Source organism: Chlorocebus sabaeus, chromosome 6, assembly GCF_047675955.1.
Source record: "Chlorocebus sabaeus isolate Y175 chromosome 6, mChlSab1.0.hap1, whole genome shotgun sequence".
Taxonomy (NCBI): Eukaryota; Metazoa; Chordata; class Mammalia; order Primates; family Cercopithecidae; genus Chlorocebus; species Chlorocebus sabaeus.
In genome coordinates, this window is record NC_132909.1 from 1,634,505 (window position 1) to 1,655,682 (window position 21,178).

At 45.2% G+C, this 21,178-nt stretch overlaps 1 protein-coding gene across 2 annotated transcripts in view; it reads left to right on the plus strand.

Moving 5' to 3' along the window:
* Positions 1–7,005: 7,005 nt before the first annotated feature.
* The window catches only part of PEG3 (paternally expressed 3), a 29,289-nt gene continuing 15,116 nt past the window's right edge, over positions 7,006–21,178 (plus strand). Inside the window, exons 1-2 of one of the 2 annotated variants that reach the window (XM_007998271.3) lie at positions 7,006–7,156; positions 12,077–12,163. The gene's annotated coding sequence lies outside the window, so the exon portion shown is untranslated. The remainder of the gene's footprint in view (positions 7,157–12,076; positions 12,164–21,178) is intronic. The other variant, XM_038006403.2, reaches the window with a different exon arrangement.

Sequence of the window (21,178 nt, forward strand, 5' to 3'; positions counted from 1 at the left end):
GAAGAAAAGTTCAGAGAGGAGGGGAAACGATAACCCATAGGAAAAACACTTAGAAACTAAACTTGCAAAGCACTGGGTTAAAGTTAGGAAATCTTAAAATGAACAAGACAGCAAAACCAGCAATCGAGATATGAATTCAGTCCTTTCAAAATGCAATTCAAAATAGTGTTAGTGTGACTTTACGATTTTTGAAGCAATAAAGAATAGTGTCCATGAAATGTTCATCCATTTGAGAAAGGTAGATATAAAAAAAGGTACCAATTAGAAATTATAGAACAGAAAACGTGGTTATTGTATTTAAAACATCTAGGGAAATGCTATTACCAGATGCCGTTAAAAAGAGGAGTTACTCAGCACAGAAAACAATGTGAAAAATAGAAAGATTGAGACAAATGGAGGATGGATTAAGATGGGTCATTATACTTTATAGGTTGAAAAGAGTAGAAATGGAATGGCAGAAAAGTTATATCTAAAGACACACTAGCCCAAGAATTCTCCAGAGTAGAAGAAAGACCTTCATTGTTCACATAAATCCTGAGCAGGATAAACAAAAATCTATACATAACATCTATTCTGAAAGCTACCAGGGCAAAAACTAGGTGTTATTAGAAAGGAACGTTATGCTGATGCAGACCTTCTCATCAGGTTTGTTAGAAGAGAATGGAATAATATCTTAGGAGAGAAGATAAAGGTTACCTAATAATTCCATACCTGGCTAAAATGTCATTCAAAAATGTCTTTATAAAGACATTTTTAGAAATACAAATAGACTACCTTATACACTTCCTGAAAGATACATTTAAGGATTTACTGCAACGAGAAAAAGCAAACCTAGAGGAATGAGAACTGAGATTCAAGAAACAAGAATGAGTGAATCAATTCTTGAAATAAACCAGTAAATATAATTAATCATTAACTGTAAAAATGGTTTTCCTTTGTTTATAAAAAAGGTATAATTAAAATTCTAGACAATATTAATGAAGGTGGGAATGGGAAATCCAGTGAATTGCTGACGTGTGCTAGCATGTTTGCTTTAGTACTTTATAGTCTGTTAAAAAATATATGCTTGTGTAGAAATTAGGAACTTAAAGATAGACAGTGAAGTAATAAATATAATTGAAACCCCCAAATAAGCAGAAGGAAAAGAAAACTTGATCAATTCCGTAGAATGCAGGAAAGGAGAAAATAAGTGACAAAAAGCATATTAAATACATCAATAATTAAAAATGTAAACAGATTAACTTTCCTGTGTTTCTCAACAGAGTCATGGCTTTGTTTGCACCTAAAAACGTAGCCTTGAAATATATATAAAGCAAAAACTATTAATTATAACGAGTGGTGGATAAAACCATAGGAATATTGGGAGATTTTATTATATCTAGAACAGATAGATTAGGCAGACAAAAAATTACCAAGAATACTAAAAATCTGAACACAGTTAACAAGTTGATCCTATGAACATAAATAGAAATTGATACCTAACAATTAGAGAATACTCATTCTTTTCTAATATATTGAACAATTAAAATTAACCGTATCTTAAGATCACCAAGGATGCTTTGACAAATGTGAAATAGTAGCATATGGGCCATGCGATATGAGTATAATGCAGTTAATTTGGAAATCTGTATTCAAAGGATAGTTTTCTTCCCCCAAGATCTTTGATCCCTAAACACGTTTCTTCATGTCGCAAAGAGGAAATCTAATGGAAACGGAAACAGTGAAATACAGAACTGAACGAGAACGAACTACAAAAAGAACAGAAATTAATTACATGGAAAAGAAGGAAGAATATGGTCAACAAAATCAAGTCATTTTCAAAAGACAGAACTGGCAAATCTTTAGGAAAACTGATGGAGAAACCATGGATAGATTAATAATATTGGTAATAGAAAAAGGGGCGTCATTCTCAATGGAGAGGAGATTATAAACTATGGTAGAGAATATAAGAAGTAAGATAACAATCCAAATCATTCTATAAGGCTGTTATAACCTTAGTAGCAAAACCAGACAAGGATAGTGTAATGGAAAAGTATGACTCAGTAGTACCCAGCTGCATGTGTATATGAATCAGATCCTCATAATCATGATCAAGCAGGGTTTAGGAATACAGTTTTCAACATAAAACCCGCTTTATTCACCATATCATCAGATGATGTTAAATAATATAATCTTCCCAGTGGATGCAGGGAAGTCATTATATAAAATTAAACTTATGATAAAAATTTTTTTTTTTTTTTTTTTTTTTTTTTTTTTTTTTTTGAGACGGAGTCTTGCTCTGTCGCCCAGGCTGGAGTGCAGTGGCCAGATCTCAGCTCACTGCAAGCTCCGCCTCCCGGGTTCACGCCATTCTCCTGCCTCAGCCTTCCGAGTAGCTGGGACTACAGGCGCCGCCACCTCGCCCGGCTAGTTTTTTGTATTTTTTAGTAGAGACAAGGTTTCACCGGGTTAGCCAGGATGGTCTCGATCTTCTGACCTTGTGATCCGCCCGTCTCGGCCTCCCAAAGTGCTGGGAATACAGGCTTGAGCCACCGCGCCCGGCCGATAAAAATTTTAAAACCTAGAATTTAAGGGAATTTCCTTAACCCCCAATAAAGAGACTGTACAAAACAAGTTTGCAATGAACATTTTTACTTCTTAGTAAAGATGAGTATCCCCTTTCAAATATAGGACAAGACTTGTTCGATATCACCCCAGAAGTCCTAGCCAATGCATTATGTTAATGAAGTGAGATACGATTGTCAATGAAAGTAAAAATGAAGTCATTAATTAGCATGTTAATATTTTAAAGATACGGGAACATTTTTTTCTGTAGAAAAAAAAAAAAGTCAACAAGTTCACTGGATCCAAAGTCAGCATATAAAAAGCAATAGCAGGCCAGGTGCTGTGGCTTATGCATGTAATCCCAGCACTTTGGGAGGCCAGGGTAGGCTGATCACAAGGTCAGGAGTTCGAGACCAGCCTGGCCAACGTGGTGAAACTCTGTCTCTACTAAAAATACAAAAATTAGCCGAGCATGATGGCACATGCCTGTAATCCCAGTTACTCAGGAGGCTGGGGCAGGAGAATTGTTTGAACCCGGGAGGTGGAGGTTGCAGTGAGCTGAGATTGAGCCATTGCATTGCTAGCCTGGGCGACAGAGCTGGACTGTGTCTCAAAAAAAAAAAAAAAAAAAAGGCAGTAGCAGATACTCTTCTCAAAAATTCATAACCCAAATCAAGTTGTGAGAAAATATCAAACAAACTGAGTATTCTACAAAATACTGAGAAGCTGTCACAGCCTTGGGGAGCCTAAGGAGATTTAATCACTAAGTGTAATGCTATGTCCAGAATGAGATCCTGGAACAGAAGGAAGATAGTAATGGAAAAATGGGTGAAATCAAAATAAAGTCTGTAGTTTGTTTTCTGCTAATTATCTCTTCTTTTTGACAAAGTAGCAAGGTTACAGAAGGTATTAACATCAGGGAAAATGGGGTGGGGAAGTTTTGTACTATCTTTGCAACTTTTTTGTAATTCTGAAACTATTAAATAACCAATTATACAATTAATAGGGGGAAAAAAGGACCTCCTAAAGTCAAATAAGGCCTTTATAGGAAAAAAAATTACAGTGTATCGTTGATGGCCATAAGAGATACGAGTAAATACTGATATAGAGGATGGTCAAAGATGAGAGATCTTGATACAATGTTTTCAGTTTCTCTAAATTGCTGTGTGGATTTAATAAAATGTCAGAATCTCAATAGGATAGTTCATCAGACTTTAAAAGCTGCTTCTAAAAATCATTTGAAAGATGGTGGGCTAAGAGTCAGATAATTTTGAAAGACAAGGTAGGGCCAGACACTTTGAAAAACAAGGCAGGGCAGTCACCCTTTCAGATACCGAGATACTGTAAAGCTGTAATAATATGGTGCCTTAATGCACAGAGATAGAGAGTTCAAGCACAGACCTGCTCATATACGGAAATATGATACAAAGTCAGGGGAAAATTAGATCCCTAACACAGAACATAGGCAATAAAGAAAACTAAAATGCACAGCTATTTGAGTATCTTTATGACATACATCAGTGTGGGGAAGAATTTCTTAAATTAGGCATTGAAGGAAAAGATTGAAATTTTACAGCACCTATATTTAATTGTCCTCTAAGACAAAAGATAATGTTGGCTCTTCTAATTTTGGGCTTTTGGACTTTAAATGCAATTGGGATGGGGGGACAGGAGGTCATTCAAGCTGAAACATGACATCTTTTTTGCTTTGCAAGATCACCCTTAATACTGGAGGAAAGGTTTGGAATGGAAGAAGGGTTTTTGTAGGAAGATAATGTTCCTTGGGACCACCATGGAAAGGGAAATCATGGGACAAATTTGGGATTTGCCTTAGATAGGGTCAGCAAGACTTGCTGATAAATTGGATGCTGGTGGTAAGGAAAAAAGGAACGAGAACAATCGTGAGGCTTTTTTGTTTTTTTGTTTTGTTTTGTTTTGTTTTTTGTTTTTGGCTTCAGCAACTGGTACTGTTTATAGAAATGGGGAAAGGGGAAATTAATGTTTGTTTGAAATGCTTTGAGTTACCTGATAGACATCCAAGGGGATCAGTCAGTTTCCAAGCAAAAGACTGTACTTTTGTGGACCGTCCTGTGACAGAGGATTGGAATTTGGGAACCATTGGTATGCAGGTGGCATTTAAATTATGTGACTAGGTGAGGAGGGAAGGGTTGTTACCTAGGGAGTGGACATTGATGAAGAAGACTAGTGACTAAGTTCTGAGGCAAGACCCTCCAGTGTATAGATGGTGAGCAGAGCAGAAGCCATTTATGACTGAGAAGAGACCACTGATAGGGGGGCGGAAACCAAGACCATGTAATTGTCACCAAAAATAAGATAGCGTGCGATTTTGTTTTTGTTTGCTTGTTTTAATGAGGATGTTGAGTATTACTGAGAGATAAAGTGAGATTAAGAGCAAGTTTCTTGGTCACATAAGGAATTGCTGAAATTTGTCAAGCAATTTCAGTGGGTTTGGAAGGGATGGAAGCCTTTGGGGCATATATGTTAGCAGGAGAGAATGTATGGTAAGACCATTGAGTCAGCGACAGTAGACTGCTCTATCAGGAGGCATTTTCAGGGCCAAGAGGTGCTGAGCAAAGGAGTGGTAACTGCAGGAGCTCTGAGGGCATGTGGTGTCTGGTGGAAATTAATGATTCAGGATCCAGAGAGAAACTGGTATTGCAGATAGAGGCCTTTGAGGAGAGAGGGGGATGACGGAATCCTTAAAATATGTTAAAATCACCTACAAAACCTAAACCAGACATTAGGATCCCTTGGGAACCTGAAAAACAAAGATCTCTGTGGGACACTGGGAATCCGCATTGTTTAACGGCTCTCCAGGTGAGCCAGATTTGAAAATCTCTAACCTAAGTCAGGGTACTGCCACAGTCACCTTCAGTCTTCCTGCTGGGAACTTGTTTTGAATGTGTATTTTCATAAGCACAGTGTTTTCATTCGTATATTATGTTTATGTTGCACTGCCGGGCGAAAAGAGACTGTTGATGGTCTAGGGAATCTAAAACACGTAAAGCAGCTTCTCAGTGTAGCAAGCAATCACTGATAACTCCTTGAGTATAATCAAAGTTTAATTTGGGGTATTAAAGTTTGTGTGCTCCTTAGGTAAACACCTTTTGGTAATTAACCACATCTTGCAGATTTTTTCCTTTAAAGTTAAAATCATACAGCATTTTTATTAGCCACTTAAAATCGCTGTGTGTAAATTTACAAGAATACAGTTTAATTCTTTTCTATGGAGCACAGTTTTGGTGATAAAAATGATGCTCCGTGAATATCTCTGTATAGAATCTTCTGTATATCTCTGTATTTCCTTTGCTTTTTTAGTTCCTTGAAAGTGGAATAGTTGGACCAAAGAGTATATTAGTGAACTTTTAGTAATTCATTGATTTTACTGCCAGAGAAGAGAAAAGTATTTCTGCCAAGGAAATTCACAGTATGGATGGCAGAAGGGAAGAATCCCTCTTCCACCCCACATTCCTTGTCCCTAGAAGTAACCCATTAACAATTTCTTGCCTACCCTTCCAGCAGTTTTACCTATAGTTGGGTTTATCCTTAAAAAACAAATATATGAGAAAACACTTACTTACCAGTTCGTTTCTACAAACTTCAGTAACTTGTATATTTCACTAAATCTATTGAGAATTCGGTCCTTAATAATCCCATCCAACTCTACCTCATTATTTTTATCTCTCCTTTTCTCGCTCTTTTACTAAATGGCAATGTAGTGGGCTCACGCAGTGGAAGGTCTGTATTGACGGCTGGTGGGAAACAAGTCAGTAGTGTGTGAGACTCTGCCCGCTCCCATAAACCGCACGTGCCCGGTGTTTCAGGTTTGCATTTCTTTATGCAAATAGGTCGTGATATTTCCTTCGCAGGTCGGCCAGTCGTTTGCATTTTCTTGCGAATTGCCAGTTTTGTCCCCTTTGCCCATTTTTCTGGCTTGGTTTGGTCTTTATCTCGTTGGTTTCCAAGAGCTCTTCATTTATTAAGGAAATTAGCTCGGTGTCTTTCATGTGTCCCAGGCGGAGAAGTCTTGTCTTCCCTGTTGGTCTTTAGACGTTAATGTATATGTTTTTGCGGCCAGGATTTTCATTTTTTTCATTTAGACAGTTGTGTACATTTGTCCCTTTATTCTCCGGCGGTTTTACATTTGAGCATCTCAGTGGGGTTTCCTCCATTTCGACCCCCATTTCTTTGTTTGGGGGCTGCACCCCCACCACCCAACCCACCCCCCTTTTCCAGACCCAGCTTTGGGGTCCCTCACGGCCACTCCCTGACGTCAGCCCCCAGCCTTCGCGCCAAGCCGTTGCTGTGGCAACCGCAGCCTGATTGGCACATCACAGGGCCGTGGTGAGGGGGCCCGGAGAGGGCGGCGAGGCTGCTGATTGGCTAGCACAGAAGCCCCGCCTCTGCAGAGAAGCCCTGACAAGGAGGCGTCGAGCGGCACCTCGGTGCAGAAGCCTGGGAGCTGCGGGTGGAGAGGTTTGGGAGGCGCGAGAGATGTCCACCCTGGGCTGGTGGCGCCGCCGGGCGCCAGGCGCCATGTGGGTGCGCTAGGCGGCTGTTCGCGCCCGAGGCTGCGCTGCACTGAGGTGAGGTGAGTGCGCCCTCGGCCGCCCGGTGCACCTCCTGTCCGCCGGACCTTGGTGTAACGACGGTGCTGTGCCGGAGTGGCCGTCTTGCCGCAAGCCCAAGACCCCCGCGGCAAGCCAGCGACCCTTGTGGCAGGGCGGTCCGGCGGACCTGGTACATGGCCGCCCCCTGCCCAGTCCGGGAGTGGGCACAGTGGCGGCCGGGCTGTGGATGGTTGGTGCGTTTTTGGGGCAGGGGTGGGCGCAGCCTGGGCTGCTGCGTTGGTGCCGCCATCTTGCGGGCCGGGGTCTAAGGGGCAGCTGCGGGTCCTCCGCGCCTTCCTGACTGGCCAGGGGCCACCGCAGCAACCCGGGGGCATTAGGGTAGACAGCCAGGGGCTCTGTCACGGCGAGTCCAGCAAGGTGGACACCAGTGCCATCCCTGTTGCCGCGGTGCAGTGCGGCTCTTGGGAGCCCTGGGCTGCCTGGACTGGGTCTGGGGGCTGCAAGAATGCCCCTATCTGCGGGCTGCCATCGGCCTCACGGCGCTGGCGTGCCCGGCTACCTTCTGGGGGCGGGGCCTGTTTGCCGCAGTGGTGGTGGGAGGGGCGAAGGCCGCCAAGGTGGCGGGGCTGAGGGCTGTCCTGCCTGTAAGGGGTTTTCTTTCCCCGCCCTCTCGGGCGCTATCTTAAAGGAGGGCGGCTGAAGCTTGCGGCGCAAGCGCTGCCTTGGTTGGTTGGCGGCAGATGGGGCGGGGCAAGGCTAAAGTGACTGGGTGGTGTTGGATGTAATCGTCTGCTCAAGCCCCACCCACGGGGTACCATCTTTTTGAGGGTGGCTGAGATTTGCCGCGCAGGCGCTGTTCTGGTTGATTGGCGGCAGATGGGGCGAGGTAAAGCTGAAGTGACTGGGTTGCATTGGCTGTAATGGTCTGTTCCAGCCCCACCCACTGGGTGCCATCTTTTATGAGGGTGGCTGAGGTTTGCCGAGCAGGAGCTGTTCTTGTTGATTGGCGGCAAATGGGGCGGAGCAAGGCTGAAGTGACTGGGAAGCATTAGATGTAACGATCCGCTCAGGCCCCGCCCACTTGGACGCCATGTTTGATGGGGGCTGCTGACGTTTGCTGCGCAGGTGCTGCCCTGGTTGGTTGGTGGCACATGGGGCGGGGCAAGGCTGAAGTGGCTGAGTAGCATTGGATGCGACCATCTATTCACGCCCCACCCGCTTGGACGCCATGTTTGATGAGGGCTGCAGGCCCCGCTCTCTTGGACGCCATGTTTGATGGTGGCTGCTGAGGTTTGCTGCGCAGGCGCCGTGCTGGTTGGTTGGTAGCAGATGGGGTGGGGCAATGCTGAAGTGACTGGATAGCATTGGATGTGACGATCTCAGGCCCCGCCCACCTAGCTGCCATGTTTGATGGGGGCTGATGAGGTTTGTTGTGCAGGCGCTGTGCTGGTTGGTTGGTAGCAGATGGGGCGGGGCAAGGCTGAAGTGACTGGGTAGCATTGGATGTGACGCTCTCAGGCCCCGCCCACCTAGATGCCATGTTTGATGGGGGCTGCTGAGATTTGCTGTGCAGGCGCTCTCCTGATTGGTTGGTAGCAGATGGGGCGGGGCAAGGCTGAAGTGACTGGGTAGCATTGGATGTGACGATCTGCTCAGGCCCCGCCCACCTAGGTGCCATGTTTGATGGGGCCTGCTGGGGTTTACTGCGCAGGTGCCCTGATTGGTTGGTGGCAGATGGGGCGGGGCAAGGCTGAAGTGACAGGGTGGCATTGGATGTGACGATCTGCTCAGGCCCCGCCCACCTAGGTGCCATGTTTGATGGGGACTGCTGGGGTTTACTGCACAGGTGCCCGGATTGGTTGGTGGCAGATGGGGCGGGGCAAGGCTGAAATGACAGGGTGGCATTGTACCTAGTGGTTTGTTCAAGCCCCACCCACCTGGGCGCCATCTTTAGTGGCAGCGCCTGAGATTTGTTGCACAGGCGCTGTCCTGGTTGGTTGGGCGAGGCAAGGCCCGCCCGCCTGGGCACCATCTTTGATGGGGGCAGCTGAGGTTGGCTGTGCAGGTGTTGCCCAGATTGGTTGGCGGCAGATGTGGCGGGGCAAGGCTGAAGTGGCTGCGGGTGGCATGGGCGTGATGGTCTCCTCAAGCCCCGCCCACCTGGGCGCCATCGTTGATGGGGGCGGCTGCGGTTTGCCGCCTAGGTGTGGGGTTGTCCACAGGGAGGGGCGGGGCCGCGGCTGTTGTGCCTGCCTTCTCTGCGGTGATGGAAAGCTGTGGAGTGCCACGCTCGTTGGGTTGTGTGTGCTGGTCGCCGAGCTGTTCTGCCAGTGGGACTGGCTGGGTCCCCGCATCTGGGCGAGCCAGGAGACCTGCCTAGAGAGTTTGCCGTAGCGGCCGCGGAGCCATTTGTCCTCAAGGATACGGCGACGGTTGTCAGCGTGCTCGCTGTGTTTTTGGCTAACGGTGGCAGAGGCTCACCCCTTCCCCTGTTGTTGCCTGACCAACACTTTGTTCACCTCAGGATGTGTGTGGCTCCATTTTGTGTCTGGGGGCGGCTTGGCGGGGGAGCTGCGTGGCGGGTTGCGCAGGCGCCATGCTGGCAGGGCTAAGGGCGGGTACCCAGGACCGTTCTTCGGGACTGGTAGGGCTGAGAGCACCCCTACCTCCTCTGCCCCCCGCCGCCTCCACGGTACTGTCTGTGCTAGCCGCAGGGGAGCGCCCGAGGTTGATTGCGAAGGCGCCATCTTGAGTGACACCTGGGTCGGCCCGAGGGCGGGCATGAGGGAGGGCTGTCTCAGAGACTGGGAACTGCCAAGCCTGGTCCACTCTGGCGAAGTGTTTGGCTACAGTGGGGTACGTGAGGACAGTTACACAGGCACTGGTTTGAATGACTGCTGGGTTGGCTGTAGGGCCCGGTGCAGAGGAGTGACCCGGGGGCTGCACGGCCCCGCCCACCCTGTGGCATCATCGTGGCTGGCCATTAGGTGGCAGCCAAGGCGTACTGTGCAGGCACCATCCTGAATGACAGGCTGGCTGCAGGTACGGGCCTGAGGGAGGAGCTGCCTTGTCTTGAGTGACTGAGGGGGGCCCCATAGCATGTGTGTCTTGTCTGATGGAGCAGCCTGCATTCAGTGTGGCGGGTGCACTGCAGAGGCGCCATTTTTGAATGACAACTGTGTTGGCTGTAGGAGTAGGCGTGAGCCCCGCCCACCCTCGTACCGTGTGTGTTGGAAGTTGGCGGGGGCAGCAGAAGCGTACTGCGCAGGCGCCATCTTGAGTGACAGCAGGGCTGTTGGAGGGGGCTGAGGGGATTTCAAGGTAGGCGGGGCCGTAGAGCCTAGTTCATTCATTCTGTGCCATGTTTGCCGGCTCGGGGTAGGGCCTGCGCGGGAGCCTTCCTGAGTGACCGCGGGCTGCACTGGCATGCCAGCTAAGCCCTGCCCCTACCACCTTGGGCAGCGCGCCTTCATGGCTGGTGGCGCCGTAGTTCCTCCAGGGGGCGCCAAAGCCAGGCCTCAGGAAGCCGGCGGGTTCAGCAACGCAGCCTTGGGACAGTGAGGTCCAAGGCCAAACTCAGACGTTTTAAGAGATTTGGGGAAGGGTGGGATTTTAAGTGAGAAAATGGAGGAAGTGCGCTGTGGGTGTAAGATTTGGGGTCTAGGTGATTTGGAGACTCTGGTGGTGAAGAATTTTCTCTCAAAATCCTACAACTGGAGCTGGAAAAATTCAGGGCTGCAGGTGGTCCTGAAGGGAGGGGCAGTGCCTTGGAACTAGGAGGCTGCCCTGGGCAGGTGGGGGTGTGTTTGAAGGGGCTGCCCCGAAGGTAGGGTAGGTCCTTGGGAGAAACTATTCATGAACAGAGCCGCTAGAGGGCTGCACAGCTTCCAAAGCTTAGTTTGGGTGGGGACCTCCCAGCCCTAGCTCTTCTCCAGAGTCCTAGAGCTCACTTACCTAGCCATGGCTCCACCCAAGGAGATCTTAAGTCAGCCCTTTTGTTTTATTTGAGGTAGGGAAAGTGGCACATATGACGCTTCCTTCCTAGTCTGTCATCATTTCTTTTTTTTTTTTTTTTCCAGACAAAGTCTCGCCCTGTCACCCAGGCAAGTAGTGCGGTAGCACGATCTCGGCTTGCTGCAGCCTCTGCCTCCCGGGTTCAAGTGATTCTCTCACCTCAACCTCTCTTGAGTAGCTGGGAATACAGACGCGCACCACCATGCCCAGCTAATTTTAAATTTTTAGTAGAGCAGGGGTTTCACCATGTTGGCCAGGGTGGTCTCAAACTCCTGACCTCAGGTGATCTGCCCACCTTGGCCTCCCAAAGTGCTGATTACAGGCGTGAGTCACTGCACCCATACTTTGAATAGTTTTTAATAAGCTCTTTAACCTCACCAAAATATGCTCACCTGACTCTTGGAATATAAACCAGCCCCGTAATCATGAAGGTCCTTCCCCCAGTGACCTCTAATTGATTGAACACATACTCTGAGGTGCAGTGGGACTTGAACTATGTCCTGCTAGTCCACTGAGAGCATGTTGGTAAACCCTAAAATATTTCACATGATTAAGGGTATCATTACCTAATAATAATAATAGGACAGCAGTCCTAACATAGGGGTGGCCAGCGCCATAAATGGGGTTCTTGAATTGATTCCTTAATCTAGAGCCACAGGGAAGGTTGTAAGACACCCCAGAAACTGACTTGAATGCTTTTGATGTAACCTTGTTGGAGAAAGTCTATAAGTACATCCCAGGGTGTGACATGGCCTAAGGGGGCTATACCCATGGCCATTCATCCTGGATGGGATGCTATTTATGGTCTCGTTTGACCTGTGCCATCATAGAAGGTAAATGTGGAACTGTTGTGCTATTGTTCCCCCCTGAGGAACCCAGCAACTGCAAAATAAACTTGGTGAATCACATTTTCTTTTCCTCTACAGCTTTGCCTTCTTGATCTTCCATCCTTCTTGGAGACGACTGACGAGAGGAAGAGGGACTAGGTCCAAACGCTAGGTGGCTGGGTCCAGGTGAGTTGAATTTCCTCCTCACAGTGCCGCATCCATCTTTGAAGTGACCACCGCACTTCCTTACTCTGACACTTTCCTACTGCACACGTGTTCCACATAGCCACCCCAGCACCATTTGTGCCCTCTGAGAATACCCAGACTCTTCTGGTGAATTTTGTATTCCCTAGAAATTCTCTTTGGCCTCACACCATCCATTTCAGTATCCTCCCTCTTTTTCTCATACTCAGCTACTGCTTCAGGCCTACTCTTTTTCTCTTACCTGGTGATTAAAGAAGCATGAGAGATTCATCCACTCATCTGTGAATATTGACCAAGTGTGTACTTTGTGCCAGGTACTGGGACGTAGCCCCCATGGGGGAAAGGAAGTGTTTTCACAGAGTTTTTAGTCTATTTGGGAATTAAAGCTGTGGAAAACATAATTGTTTGATTTATACTTTTGCAAGAGAACATCTGCTAGCAACAGCCGACTTAATCTTGGAGAGGCCACATAGGGGCCTCCCTGAGATGGTCAAGAACATTAAAGCTGAGCCCTGAAGGAGTATGAATGGTGTGTGTCATGGGGAGAGTAGTCTCAGCAGAGGGGACAGGGATGTTCTTGAGAGATGCAGAGAGAGAGGAGCTGAAAATCCAGGATTCCTAGAGCGAGGGAATCGTTAAGTGGCATCTGACTGACGTAGGAAGAAGGTAAGTTGCGGCTTCATTGTGAAAAGACTTGTAATCGTGGTAAGTAACTGGGCTTGACCTAAAGTGCATCAGAAAGCCCTTTTAACCATGGGAGTATCATAATCAGATTTGTGGTTTTAAAAAGATCATCTGGTTACAGGGTGCAGAAGGGGAGGGTGGACGCAGTGGGTGTGAGGAGGCCACCTTGGGCCTGGGTGAGACGTGGTGGCTTGGCTTGTGGTCATATCACGGTGAGGAGCGAAATGGGTAGATTATTTGAGAGGTGCTAGGAGGGAGACTCCACAAGACTCACTTTCTCTGTTCATGGCCTGCTGACTGATTCAGAGCAGACACAGTAAGTCACATGATATAGGGAAGCAAGCACATAGCCAGGGGTTGTCTATTTGTTAGCAAGCATTGATGCTGGGCCTGATCCAGGACAGGATCATGCCAGGCTTGGAGTCTCTAGAAGTGAATGGCATAATCCCTGGCCTCAGTGTCTACTGAGTGGAAACTACTCCCATCACAAGAAGAATAAGGATATGTTTACCAAAATAGGTGACCAAGGTGGTGGTGGAATACTGCTTGGGGAGAAGCTAACATGACCAGGTGGGCCCTTGGGATGGGTTGGTGTATTCCTGGCCTCAGTGAATGCTCAAGATATCCATTATGGTGCTTAACCCTGTGGAGACTTGGAAACCTCCTTTGCCTGAGAGATCGTGTTGGTAGATCCACATTTAACTAAGCTCGAGAGACTTAAACCCGTACTAACATGACTTGTAACAGGATGTTCTTTTTCCCACAATTCTGGTTTATTAATTCATGGTAGGAGATCAACAGTAGCAGGGACCCAGGTACTCAGCAGTGTGTATGATCAGCAGATTCTCTCCCTGTGGGCAGACCTACATGGGAAACACAGCCATAGTGAGAAGGTTGCTTGGTGAGTGTGGAATCAGAACCAAGAGGATGTGGGTGAGCTTTCATAGCACTGGTCTGTAACACAGCCTGGTGCAGCCATGTAGTCACAGTGAAACCCTTGCTTAGGGTTACCAAGACACCACAAGCCCCTTATCTAACATCCTTGCCCTCCCCAAACTCCATTCGAGTTAGGTCTGATGAGAGTTGTTCACTATCCTATAGATGGTTGGATGGACCATGCTTTGTGGCCTACTTTTTAGTACTCCCTCCCCTTAAAAAAATAAGATCAGCCAATTATTGTTATTAGAATATAGTCAAATAATTTCATACTGTTCTGGAAGACATTTTGTCTCTTTTAAAGTAGCTTTATTTGTCTCGAACCATTTTGTGCTGGTCGTAAGACTGAACTCTTAGATATTATTTCCTCTCTAAACTTTTGGGGAAATCTCTCAAGGATGGACAACGACAAGGAGATTTTGCTGCAGTGTGGTAAGTGCTAAGCTTAATGTGGTAGAAGTAAGCTCAGGATGTTGAGATTATCTGAGAGAAGCCAGCCAACAGACCAGAGGGTGGAGGTTGTGGCCTTTGAGATGGAGTTGATGGTCATTTACTCCTTGCTCCCATATAAAGTTGTTCCCTCTAAAGCCCCTGTGTCCCACATGTACCTTATTCATAGGTGATTGGACCAGACTGGATACCTTAGAGCAGTGGTTCTCAAAGAACAGCTCTTGGAGTGGTTGTAGGAATGCTTCTTTCCTGGGGAACCACAGACCTCCTGAGTCATCCCACCTGGAAAGGTAGCTTCGTGTTTCATAAGCACCCTAGGCAACTCTTCTGCACGTCTGAGTTTGAGAACCACTGCCCTAGAAGGAATCAGGCTGTAGCATGCACTTTCATACTGAGAATTTGGATGAAAGGACACTTGCGTGTCAGGCATTTAAACTGGGAGGTGAGGTAGGCCTGGGCTGGGACAGCATCTTACTCCATGTGCATGCTGAAGTAGAGAATGTCGGTCTGCAGAGAGAGGCAGGAGAATGGAGCAAACAAGGAGAGAGAGGAGACCACACACCACGCTGTCCCTGAGAGACGAAGAGAGTAACCTCCTCGGTTCCTGACTTTAAAGTTCTCAATTCCAGCCCCCTTTTAATGAGGTAGGTAGAACGAGTTAGGGGGCTGAATCTAGGTGCACCATGGTGAGGGACCAAAGTAAGTAAATGGAAATGAGACTGAAGGAGACTTGGTGGATTTTCTCCTGCATCAGATGGGATGTGGGAGCCTGAGGCCAAACTGGAGTCACAGGATTTCTTCTCACACATGGTCCCAGACGCTTTCTAGTGCATGATGTGTTCTTTAATTAAGTTCTTCCCTGCTCAGTTGAACACTGACCCATCATTTCTCTGATTAAAGCCATAGATCTTCCCCGACTTAATGGCAAGGATGCCTGATGAGTTTCATCTTTGTTATGTATTATATTAATTGTGAGATCCTTGCTTTTAATTTCTACTCATTTTAATGGAATAGAAGTAAAGTGTCATAAAATATCCAAAGAATGGCATCAGTACCACCATCCAGACTTCAGTGGCAATGCTGCTTACAGCAGGCAGCGCCAAGCTTATTCTGTATACAGAGAGGTTTCATGTGTAGATATCTAGTGTAAAGAACAGATCTTCTGGAGATCAAAGAATGCGAGATTCCCAGAAGCACTCTTCCTGCCTGGCTGTGTAGAGGGATCCTTTATCAGTGGCCCCATCACTTAGCGCCTCTCCTCCCTCCCCTTGAAGTTGGTGACCTTTCTTTGTCCCCTGGCCCAGAGTCAGCTAGCCCTTGTGTGCTGCTAACTGCTGTTGGCTACTACTTAACACTGAGTCCTGCTCTGAAGAGAGAGCAGAGGGAGATGTGGAAGCTTTAGTAATGAGGGGTGTGTGGGAGCCCCCCTTCAAGTCAGGAAGGAGATGGATTTGCCCTGTGGCCAGAGTTCAGTCTTGAGCCATATGATGGCTAGACAGCTGTCAGTGAGGTGAGGATTTGGGTGTGGAGCTTAATGCCTACTAGGCCCCTCCATGGTACAGTCACTGGAGAGGGGAGGTACAGATGGTGACGACAGGGTACCCTCGGTGGGAATGCTTAAGGGTCAGAGGGAGATTGTATTATGGGGACCCCAGCAGGGAAAAGGGAGGGCCTGATGTGCTGCAACAAGCTGGGCAGGAAGGAAAACAAACACCCTAGGAAACAGTCATTGAATTTACTTCATTTTTATATTTAGTTTTTTTCCTGATTGGGAAGTTAAAATAACATTTTAAATAGAGCTGGAAAAAGAAACAGAGACTTGTTATTGTTAATCATTTATTCCGATAGATTTCCACTATTTTATAAATAGTCTTAGTACAAGTGTATGTGAGTTTTCTTCCAGTTTAGTTTGTATGTAGTTTAGTTTGTATGTACTACCATATGTTTAACTATTTTTTACATACATGAGATCATGCCATTTATCAAACATTTCACACTCAAGGTCTCCATCTATAGCTTTGCTTTCTGAAAATTGCATTATATTCCATTGTGTGGACATTATCATTCTCTGTGTACACATAAGTGGGAATATTTGCAGTAAGAACAACATATGTATAGATTTTAGGATTTGTTAATAGCAACAAACTTAATCAGTAGGTTTTTGGCTTACAGTTTCTATGGTGAATGTTTTGCAATACCTCAATGTAGTGCTGTGTTTTATTTTTATAATCAGAAAATAAAGCTGTAACATTTCTTGACAACACGACTTAATGGTTATGTAACATTTTGCTAAATACTTTGTTTTCATTCCTTGTTTAATGAAAACTCAGGAGGGATGCTGATTTTTTGGGTGCAGTAACTTACTTAGAACAAAGTATGTTTGTCATTGGCCCTAGTGGCCTTAGCTTTCCAGAAATGTGTAGTTGAAATACCTAATTTCTTAGGGGATGCTCCATGCCAGCAGTGGTTATATTGGCCTTTCCTAACGTCAAAGGCCAACTCTAATTCTAGAAATGCATGCTTGAGTAACCACACACTGAAGTGTCATCGGTCCTGTCATGGCCTTTTTGTTAAAGTTACCCTTTGCCATTTAGTTGTAAGAAAGTTCCTAGTTTGTGTTTAAATAAGGAATCCTTTTCCAGTCCTTTATATACATTAAGTCCCCATGTGTCTGTGGACTTTCACACAGTTGAATTCTGGACTCTGTTATGTCCCAGTGGTAAATTTGTCCTTGTGCTTATATCCTTATATTGGAAAAAACACTTTATTTTCGTGTGTTGGAGTCATTTTACAGACAAACCACCTCCCACTCCATATAGGCCTTATGCAAGGTTGTCTTGATATTCTTGTACATTTATTCTTCCAGAAGAACTGGATTATCCGTTTGTCAAAACTCCCCACCTCAAAATAAAAAGGAACTTTTAAAATGTGATACACACGTCTTCATGTATTTATTTCAGACTTAATGCCTTTCTGTAATTTTTTTTTTTTTTTTTTTTTTTCTGGTGATGTGGTCTAGTTCTGTCACCCAGGCTGGAATGCAGGGGCATGATCTTAGCCCACTGCACCCTCCCGCTCCCAGGGCTCCCCCTGCATCAACCTCTCTAGTAGTTTGGATTACAGGCGCATGCCACCACCCCGGCTAATTTTTGTGTTCTCTGTAAACTTTTGAAATTTTGTTTGAAGTTGCAGATAACTTTGTGAAACTTATTTATGGAGATTTATTTATTTGTTTTGCTATTAATGGGAATTATTTCTCTTGCTGTATTTACTCATAAGGTTTTGTAGTTCAAAATAATGCTGTCCCCATATTTATACTTTTTTCTTCAGTTGCACTAGCTAGGACTTCCAGGGTCATGTTAAATTGTAGTTGTGATATAACTGTCCCTTCCTTGTCCCCACTTCCAGAGGAACACCTTTAGGGTTTAATAACATGTTTGTTTGCATTTATTTGAGATAAGTATTATGCTTAGATGGTCTCCTGCGTTTACTCTGCTAAGAACTTATGAGGAAAGGCTGTTGAAGTTTGCAAATTTTTTTAACTTGAAATACTGCTCATGGGCTCCCCTTCCCCTTTCATCCTTTATATAACAGTTTACCCTTATGGGACATCCTCCTTGTATTCCTGGAATAGCCTTTCAAGATCATGTGCTATTATTTGGACTTTGTTAGATTGGGTTTATCAAATGTTTTTGCATCTATGTGCAAATAATGTTTATTGAACACCTATAAAAATACAGAGATGAAAAAGGTAGCAGGGTCCTTGCCCATGGGGCCTTGCAGTGGGGTATAAATACAGGTGCTCTGTTGTTCTGTTGGATTCATACATCTTCAAGCACAGCTCTGATTAATAGGCTACATTTTTATTGATGGCCTGTTTAGGCCATCCTCGGGCAGACTAACTCCTCAGCCTTAATGTTTCATTTGATAGCATCAGACAAGCCTTTAGACCTTTCTTCCTCTCAGCACCTGCAAACATATATCTTCTGTTTTCTTCAGTGGTAGGCATGGCTGTTGCCATGGAGAAGCTGGCCTGGGGAAGTGGGGGCCGAGTGGGTAGAGCAGTTATGCTTTTGGTTGGCCAGACTCGCTGTCACAGAAGGTCACCTGGGATCTGATCTTCCCCAGGCAGGGTAAGGTAAGTATGTGGCCCTGGCAGGTGTAAATTCAGCATCTGGCCCCATTGCTAGTTGCCCTTTGGGCGGCAAGTAGAGGATGGGGTGAATCCAAAGCTAAGGGTTGGGTCACGCGGCCAGGAAGGCAGCTAACCTAATTGCATATGGCCCGCCTTGTGTCAGGTGGCCCTGCAGGAGAAGGCTGACCAGCACTTCCTCTTCCTGCCTTTGGCTCTGGGTTGCTCTAATGTGACTTGTGTTAGGACTGTGGTTACATAGCAGTAACACACAGAACACGTTTCCCTGTCAGTCGTGCTCGTCCCTTCCCACCATTCCATGTATAAAATGTGTTACCTGCCATTATTTTGTGCTTGAGGTTTTACCTTTTACAAACCAGAAATTAGCTGTACATACAAAGGTTAAAACATAGTGTGCAGCTGACTTTGTTTTTTGTTGTTGTTGTTGTTGTTTTTTTGAGATGGAGTCTAGCTCTGTTGTCTAGGCTGGAGCGCAATGGTGCAATTTTGGCTCACTGCAACCTCCACCTCCTGGGTTCAAGTGATTCTCCTACCTCAGCCTCCCGAGTAGCTGGGATTACTGCCACCACGCCCAGCTAATTTTTGTATTTTTAGTAGAGATGGAGTTTCACCATGTTGGCCAGGCTGGTCTTGAACTCCTGACCTCAGGTAATCCACCCGCCTCGGCCTCCCAAAGTGCTGGGATTACAGGCGTGAGCCACCGCGCCCAGCTGCAGCTGACTTTTTAGCTTTTTTTTTTCTTATTAACATTTTATCTACTTGGCTATATTTGTTCTTAAATGGAGAATTGCTGGTTCAAAAGAAGTAGGTGGTTTTTTTAGTAGCTTTAAACAGTGGCCAAAATGGGATCCAGAAATGTGGTTCATGCCTGCACCAGTCAGCTTCTCTACACCCTCACCAGCAAAAATTTTCATCTTTTAAACGTGCCCATTCGACAGGTCAAAAAAATGTTTATTGTAATATTTTACATTTCTTTGATTTCTGATGTTAAGTAAGCGGCCTTTATTATCACTAATTTCATGAACTCTGTGTATTAGTGTTGTTTATTTTCATATTGGGCTATTTTTCCTGATGCCAAAAACCTTTTACATTTCAAATATTAACTGTCATCTATGTTATAAAATACTTTCCCCCTCACTTTTTGCTTTGTTTTTACTTTGGTTGGTTTTTATAGTGCAGAAAAGTTGGGCCCATCTTTATTTTCCTGTCTCCCACGTGGTGGGCTTTCAGTGGTCCCTGCCACTGGAATTATGCTTGAGCATTTGCCTGACTGTTCCTGTTCTCTGCTGTTGTAAACAGTGCTTCTGTGAACACACTTTTGAACCGTATGTCTGTGCACATGGGCAGATGGGTCTGTGAGTTAGATTTCAGAAGTGGAATTGCCAAGATAGGGGATGGCATTGTATTTATGTACTGACAGTTGATGGGCATAATTGAGGGGTATATTCAGATTGCAACTGCAATATCATAAGTATTTATTGGATCTAAGAGGTTTCAAAGTTGATTCTTTGGGGTTTTCTAAATTGACTTTCTCATGTCCCCTGCAAATGGCCAGGTTAGGGTATGACCATGGATTCAAGCTGCGGATGGTGAAGGGGAGGGGAGGGGAGGAGAGCCTGGGCTCGGCACCAGTGTAAAGATGTTACAGCTGCCTGCACCCACTCCGTGGGTAGCACAACCTCTAAAGGCCTCTACTAATAGTTTTGTTTATTGTTTTGTTTTAACTTTGAATTTATTTTTTTGACTAGGTAATACATGCTCATGGTAAAATAAAAATAAAAACAAAAAACAAAGGGAGAATATACAGTGAAAAAGTAAGTTGCCCTCCCTTTCCTGGCCCCTAGTTCCCTTACCCAGAGGCAACTGCTATTAGTCATCATTAATAGTCTCTTATATATCCTTCTAGAAACCGTCTGTGTAAGCACATCTGTTTTTAGTTCCTTGGAATGCTATATACATCTTATATATCCTTCTAGAAACCATCTGTGTAAGCACATCTGTTTTTAGTTTCTTAGAATGCTATATACATCTTATATATCCTTCTAGAAACCGTCTGTGTAAGCACATCTGTTTTTAGTTTCCTGGAATGCTATATACAGCGCTGTGTCCAGTTTTGCACTTAACTATGTTAGAGATCATCTCATATTCATTTATTTAAGGTTGCCTTGTTTTAAAGGGTTTTACAGTAATTCATTGTACGAACATAACATATCTTGTCTATTACCAACACTTCAGTGAATATATTCTTGCGCATAGGCCATTACATATCTCTGAGGTAAATTCATAGAAGTAGAATTTATAGGAGAGGAGGATATGTGCACTTCTAGTTTTGTTAAAATCTGCATTGCCATGAACAGTACATGAGTGCCTGTGTCTTCCTGCGTATACAAACATATGTTGCCCAGTTTATGATTGATTGTTTTGTTTCCAAAGCCCTTTCTTTACTCCCAAATGAATTTCTGCTGCCATGGTGGGAAGTTGCTCAGGTCTGATTTTTTTTTTTTTTTTTAAGTTTTTCTGTTAAAAAAATAACTTCAATTTTTCAATGGCTTCTATTAACCGAGGGCCAAGTTCTATTGGCCTGGTCTGAAAATCTTGAGCATGTTAAATGAAGATTGTGTATGTTTACTCTAATCCTGAATTTCTTGAGGAAAAGCAATGTGGTTTTTTTTTTTTTTTTGGCACAGAAGTTGGCATCCACCTTGTGACAAGATACATGTGGGCATTCAAGTGGTCACATAATTAATTGTAGGAAGTCCTCCATCTCTTTTCTG